Below are 7009 nucleotides of genomic sequence, written 5' to 3' on the forward strand. Positions count from 1 at the left end.
GAATCTCTTTTCTTAAACAAGTTGATTGGCTGTGAGGCTAACCTGAAGGGGCTTTCTCTTTATCTACTGAAATGATGTGAAGGTCAAAGTGGTGTTCTTGCTGGGAAGTACAGACAAGTTTACACTGCGCTGCTCCCTTGTTAATATTGACCCTATAACTTGGAGAGTATTCCATGAATGAGACTTGAGCAAATGGCTTTTGACAATCATTCTGATAGAAGGGATGAACTGCTCCCTGTACTATATTCATTTTCTCAGAATTTGTTACTGAGTACAAAAGGCCTCTGATGAAGTGAAGAGAGAGGTGCTACTCTACATAACTAAAGCAGCAAAACCTGTGCCCTTCTATTCTGGATTTAAAACTACTCCCATTAGTCTTTGATGCATGCTATTTGCTGGTTGTGTGAAAGAGGTACATACAGCCTCCTCTTCTTCACTGGAATGTTACCTCAAGTTGGTTCCCAAGGTAGTCAGTGAGTTCACCACGCAGTGAATTCAGAGCATATTACATTTGGTGATGGTGGGATTCAGTCAACCTGAAATGGGACTGTGCACTATGTAGCTTAGCTATGAAAGTATTTCCAGTGGCTGCACCAGCTGTTTCATGTCCTCAGCTGGTGGCACATTAATTCTCCCTTGAGGCTGGAGTAATGCCATTTATTATGTGATGACTTTGTAAGGAGAATTTCTTTTGAGAGTAAGGCTCTGAAAAATTTTTCTGCCATTGGTTCTCACTTCTTTATAAAGCTAACTTTTACTTAATTATTATAGAACTTCTCTGTATAATATACTGCACTTGCATAAATGGAAAAATAATTTATTTTACAGTAATGTACTTTGGTAATGGAATAGAGTAGCTGAAAACAAGTAGAAGAAATCATCTGACCAGCCATCTCCTTTTCAGACATCCGTGCTCCAGAATGTCTGCTCTCTCACACCTAGACTGTCCACTTTGGGTAAGAGGGAGTATCTGGACTTCCATAGAAAATCTTTTATTCTATAAGTATATTATTTTGAACTCACTTATACTTCCACAGATCACACTGACTGCAGCAGTTAGATTCTGGGGAAACTGCAATCTTTTAACATACTTAGCGATTGCTGGCTTTGAAGGCTTCCTATAGAAGGTGGTTATCTTGTCAATGGTCCAAGAGTAGATAAAGCAGAGAGATGGCAAAATGGAGACTTGTGAATATGCTTTCCAAGTAATTTAAGTGCCAAGATACTGAATGCAATGTAATTCTCTGCAACACTTCTGCTTGGGGACGGCAAATACTAGGCAGTCTCCACTAAGTTTGTTTCTCTGGCCAGAAATCAGGTTTGTAAAGCACAATTGATAGAATGCACACAGCTGGGATCTCCCTAAAGCCCGTGAAACAAATACTTATATACTATTTAAAGAAAAGCAGCCTTTTGGCTTCCACTTACCTGCATGAAGACAGCCTTTCATAGTCCAATGGACAGTCACAGTCAGTCAGATTCCAAACACTTACATGGGGAAAAAAAGACAAATTGTTTGCCAGGTCTTGGAGTTTTTCAAAGCTGTGTTGTCCAATGTATGCATTGCCAGGGTTGTGCATTTGTGCCTCGTGCTACAGCCGAGATGTTGTGCCTTTGAAATGCCGGTGAGGTGAGCTATAGCCCTACCCCTACTCATTTCCTGCTCCAGGGAGATAAAGCATTGTGTGCAGTTCCTCTTCCTTACTTGTGTACATCTCTGAGGAAGAGGGGAAGAAGAGCACAGTGTAGGTGTGCATATAGACTTTTTGGCAGAACTCTAGCTAACAGTAAGCAACATTTTTTCCCCTTCAAATGATCATCCATAGGTACAACCTCACTCCAAAACAGGGCCCACATACCTTGTGGTGAGCCTTGGAGTGTCCTCTGTTAAACAGCAACTAACAGATCTTAACCAAGCAGCAGCATCTCAGGCAGTTTCATGTACATATTGCATGGTAAAGTTATGTACTACACTCCAGGTGGCTGCCCTGCAGTTATTGGTTATGGAAACTGTGCAAGGATGCTATGGAAGTTGCCACTCTGGTCATAATCAAGTCTGTTAATGTTGGTCCCATCTTGTGGGTTTTATGATGCAGTCAGATACGTGGTTGGACAGTGTCTGTACTGTCACTAGGCCCATTAGATCTCTCAACTAAGGAAACCAAAAAGCTGTGGTGACTTTCTGAAAGGTTTAGTGCTGTGTAGATAAGAAGACAAGGCCCTTTGGACATAAAGGAAATGTGAGGGCACCTCCACTCAAGAAGAAAGAAGTCTGAGAGAGACACTGAGGGCTCAGATCTAACCCAGCCCTTTGCCAAAGTGACCATCACGAGGAAAGTGTTTTCATGGAGAAGTGGAGCAGAGTACGCATTGCCATGGGTTCAAACAGCAGCCCATTCTAAAATAAGAGGACCAAATTTAGGTTTCATTGTGGAATGGGATTTCTTACTTGGAGGAAAAAACCTTGATCAAGATCTTGAGAGATCTCAGCACTTGCATACGAAAAAATATGACAGCCATCAACCGGAAGAGGATTGGCTGAGATAACTACGAGGTGTTGTGATGGAGTGGATAGATAGTTTGCATACTTGAGATCCCACAGATCTCCTGGAATAGAAGATGGGTTAGGACTAAGCTTCTCACTTGGGACTAGCTATGAAAGCTGATGAACTACCTAGGAAAGTAGGTCCTCTTTTCTGCTGTAAATAAGAACATCCCTTATTTGGGCAGAGTACCTCCACTCCATCTCAGAGCCATACAGGAACCAGGCTGTGAGGTGAAGGAAGTGCAGGCTTCAGAAGAGTGCTCTCCCTCTGCTCCCAGTAGGGAGACCAGCCAATGCCACATTTTGTCCAGTTTGCAAAGTACCTGTGGCATCAGAGGTGTGAATCAGAAGGCAGGCAGGAGGGTTTACCACCACAAGATAAGGGAAGTATTAGCCAGAGCTTCCTGCAGTGTAGAGACGTGCACTTCCTATTGATACCCAATTCAGTGAATTCTAATTTTAGGCCAAAGATGGACGAGATAACTAAGATCTTAATCTCTACTTGTGATACAGAGAGAAATCTGCTAATATGGCCTGCCCTGGTAATAGAGACCAAGTTGGTATGCTGCGGGACAAGTGTATCGGATGCCAGATATGAAAATGGTCTACTTATACCAGTAGCGCATGTAGATGGGGCAAATCTTGCTTTGCCCTGTTAATGTAAAACATTAAGGTGGTATTTTGCCACTATCTGTACCTAAAACACCCAGGTGCAGTGGAAGAAAGCTCTTACTGTCCTGAGACTATACATTGATAGTCTTATCTCCTTTGGTATTCAGAGACCCTGCACTCAGATGTTGTGAACCTGAGCTCCCCAGCCTAACAGAAAGGTAAGTTTGTCACAATTGTCACAGGCAAATGGGAGGTGAGAAAAGGCAGTTCTTAGCACACAATGAGAAGAAAGCAGAGACAAAATTACAAGGGGATCATCACTTTCTGACTAACAAGATGTTCCCTGTAGAGAAAGGACCTGGGGATTACAGTGGACAATAAGCTGAATATAAGCCAACTGTGCCCTTGCTGCAAAGGCAGCTGTATTAGTAGGAGCATTGCCAGCAAATCAAGGAAAGCAATTATTCCCCTCTATTCAGCACTGGTGAAGCCACATCTGGAGTACTGTGTCCAGTTTTGGGCCCTCCACTACAGAAATGAGATAGACAAATTGGAGAAAATGAGTCCAGCTGAGGGCGTCGACAATGGCTTATGACAGGAGTGGGCAATTATTTTGGGTGGAGGGCCACTTACTGAGTTTTGGCAAGCAGCATAATAGGCAGCCTGGGGCAGCTAAATATTACTTTTCTAAATTTTTTAGGGGCCTTGCAGGTCAGATAGAATGGCTCGGTCGAGCTGGACTGTTCTGACTGGTCTCCAGTTGTAGCAAAGGAAGTTGAGGCTGGATATGAGGAAACACTTTCTCACGAAGAGGGTAGTGAAACATTAGAACAGGTCACCCAGAGAGGTTGTGGAAGCTCCATCCTTAGAGGTTTTTAAGACCCGAGAAGATGGTTTTGGTTGGTATGATCTAGTTGGAGATGGTCCTGCTTTGAGCAGGGGGTTGCACTAGATGACTCCCTGAGGTCACTTCCAACCCAAACTTTCTATGATTCTGTGAATATACACTTCACAACAAGGCAGAATTTACCTTCAGTGCAACCTGGGTTACAGTATTACACAAGTACAAGGTAAATGGTAGGAAATTGAGCCTTGCACTATATTACAAATGCCACAGGCTTTCACACTAATTACATTTGTAAGGTCCTGGCTGTGTGTCACCCTGTGGTGGGAGCAGTAGTTACAAAGATTTAAAAATCTTCTTTAGTACTATGGATGTTTCAACTGGGAGCTACACTGCCTGTGTCTTACTGTAATAGCTCTCTTGATGGAGAGTAGAACAAAGTGACAGCTTCCTTTTTTTTTTTTTTTTTTTTAAACAGTAGCTCATAAAGGATTTTAGAAATAAAAAAACTTGGTGCTTTTCCTGCTGAGAACTCTTAATCATTTTCTATTCTATAGCAACTTTTTGCTTTGCTGACAAAATGGAATTGGATTCATCACTACTGCTTTCCTCTAAAAACTATTTTCAGATGCAGTGCTGCGTGATCCATGAAGTTTTCCATGACAAATTGTTTTAAGAAAGCACTGAGAGGAGGTTTTATGAAATTACCTCCTGAAAAGATTATCTTGTTCTTCACAGAACTGGTTCCAGCTAAACAGCAACAATGAAATTTCTTTTGGTCCTTAGGCTGCCAGTGAATGGGCATGGTTATCCATAACAACAAGTCAAAGAGAAGGTAGTTTCTGGGAAGCAGACATGCCAAATAAAATTGCAGGCACCATTCATCCTTCACCCAGATATCAGTTCTTGCCAAGATTTGGTGGCTTTATAACCACTGACAGGACAAGAGGTCACAGAGTACAGCAGCATCTCTGCCATTCATTAGTGTTCATGCTGTCCTCTCTCCAGCAACAGAAACATGGAATCCTAATTTCAACAAGAATAAAAAGGAAGGCAAATGTCGTTTAAAAACAAATTTGAGATGTGCAACTGTAGAGCAGGATCAACAAAAGCAGTTCATCCTTACGGGCTTCATTCAGAAGGAACTCAGTTCCACAACCTCTTGGCTTATGCATCAGTTATCTTCAGGGATAATTGGATTGAGTGTGGATGTCATGCCAGCATTATGCTCTCCCTGTTTCCATGATTATGTACATGGAACAAAAGACATTCCATTTCCTTAACTCTCTGCTTCCCATTATCATCCTTTCCTGCCACTTTGCTCCTATGACTGTTAATAGACTTCATCTTGTCTGTCCAATTTAAAACAGCGGCACACTCACCACATAGTCCTAGGGGATTGACCCAAAAGCAATACCCATAGTAACAAATGTTTGCAGCATCAGGCCCTGTAGATTGTAATTTTTTTGGGGGGGGAGGGTGGGATTTGGGGGCAGAAACTTGTCCTTTTAAAATGCCCTATAATAATAATGCTGGGTCACAAAATGCTTGGATGAAGGAATAGAGGTAGATGTTATTTACTCAGATTTTTAAAAGGCCTTTGACACAGTGTTGCACCCAATTCTTATAAATAAACAGTTGCAATGTAGTTTATTACACAGTCTGGTGGGTGGAAAATTGGTTTATGGGATGCAGCAAGAGAGTGGTGGTGGATGGGTCGGTTTCTACCTGGAGAAATGTGGGCAGCGGAGTCTCCCAAGGCTGTCTTGGGACCAGTACTGTTCAATATCTTCATTAGTGACTTGGACGAGCGAGTAGAAAGCACCCTGTCCAAGTTTGCAGATGACGCAAAGTCCCTGGATGCAGGTGTTGGGGAGGATGTCGTCTTTCTGGACTTTAAGAAGGCCTTTGACACGGTTAACCACCTCATTCTCTTAAAAAAAACTAGGTGACTGCAGCATTGATGCCTACACAGTCAGACGGGTGGAAAATTGGCTAGATGGTGGCACCCAGAGAGTGGTGGTGGATGGGTTGTTTTCGACCTGGAAGGATGTGGGCAGTGGAGGTCCCCAGGGCTCGGTCCTGGGGCCCACACTGTTCAACATCTTTATCAGTGATCTGGATGTGGGTGTGGACTACATGCTGTCCAAATTTGCTGACAACACCAAGTTGTGGGGTGAGGGGGGCATGCTGGAGGGGAGGGACAGAATCCAACTAGATCGGTGAAAGCCCGCTGCCCCCCTGCTCCCCCGAAGCCCCTCCAGCAGCTGTGGAGCCCCCTGCCGACCCCCAGCACAGCTGGAGATAAGCAGGGCCTGTGGTGGGAGAGGGTTAACCCCTTAGTGAGTGGGAAGAGGCGGCTGAGTGGAGCTGAGCCGGGTCTCGCCCCGCCTAGGCCCCTACTTCACCCAGCCCCCCAAGGAGCCACGTGAACAAGCTGTGCAAACAGGTGCGCTTGTCTACTGGTGCATGAGTTAGCACAGAGTTCGCGCAGGAGGGCAAGCGGGAGGACCTGAGGCCCGGCCTTCGAGCCCTCTAGGGTAGATAGGCTCAGGCCCAGCCCGCATACCAGCAGCATGCCATGGATGGGCACGCGCCGCACCCCTCGGGTCCCCTGGGGCTCTGTAGCCCCCCTGCTCTGGCACCTCAGAGACGGCCACCCAGACAGTGCCCATAGTTCCGGGCTCCACGCAGACAGAGCCCCTGGCTCTTGGCTGCAGGGGCTGCCTGTCCCTTTTTCAGGCTCTGGGGTCTGGGAACATAGCCATCTCCCCTTGTGAGGTCTGCTCCCTTTTGTGGTCTCTGGCATGCCAGCTGGAGGAGTTCCAGGCCACAGGCCAGAGACTGCGTGCCATCCGGGACTGCGAGCAGGAGATAGACTCCTACTGCTAGGCCCTTCTCCCCTGGGAGCCAGAGGGTAGACTACCATCTCCCTCCAGGACAAAGGAGACTCTGGGACCTCCCACTGTCCAGTCAAGGGCATGGACCAAGGTGGTCAAGGGCCCTAA

Source organism: Gavialis gangeticus, unplaced genomic scaffold (assembly GCF_001723915.1).
Source record: "Gavialis gangeticus isolate Ggan-Ray unplaced genomic scaffold, GavGan_comp1, whole genome shotgun sequence".
Classification (NCBI taxonomy): domain Eukaryota; kingdom Metazoa; phylum Chordata; order Crocodylia; family Gavialidae; genus Gavialis; species Gavialis gangeticus.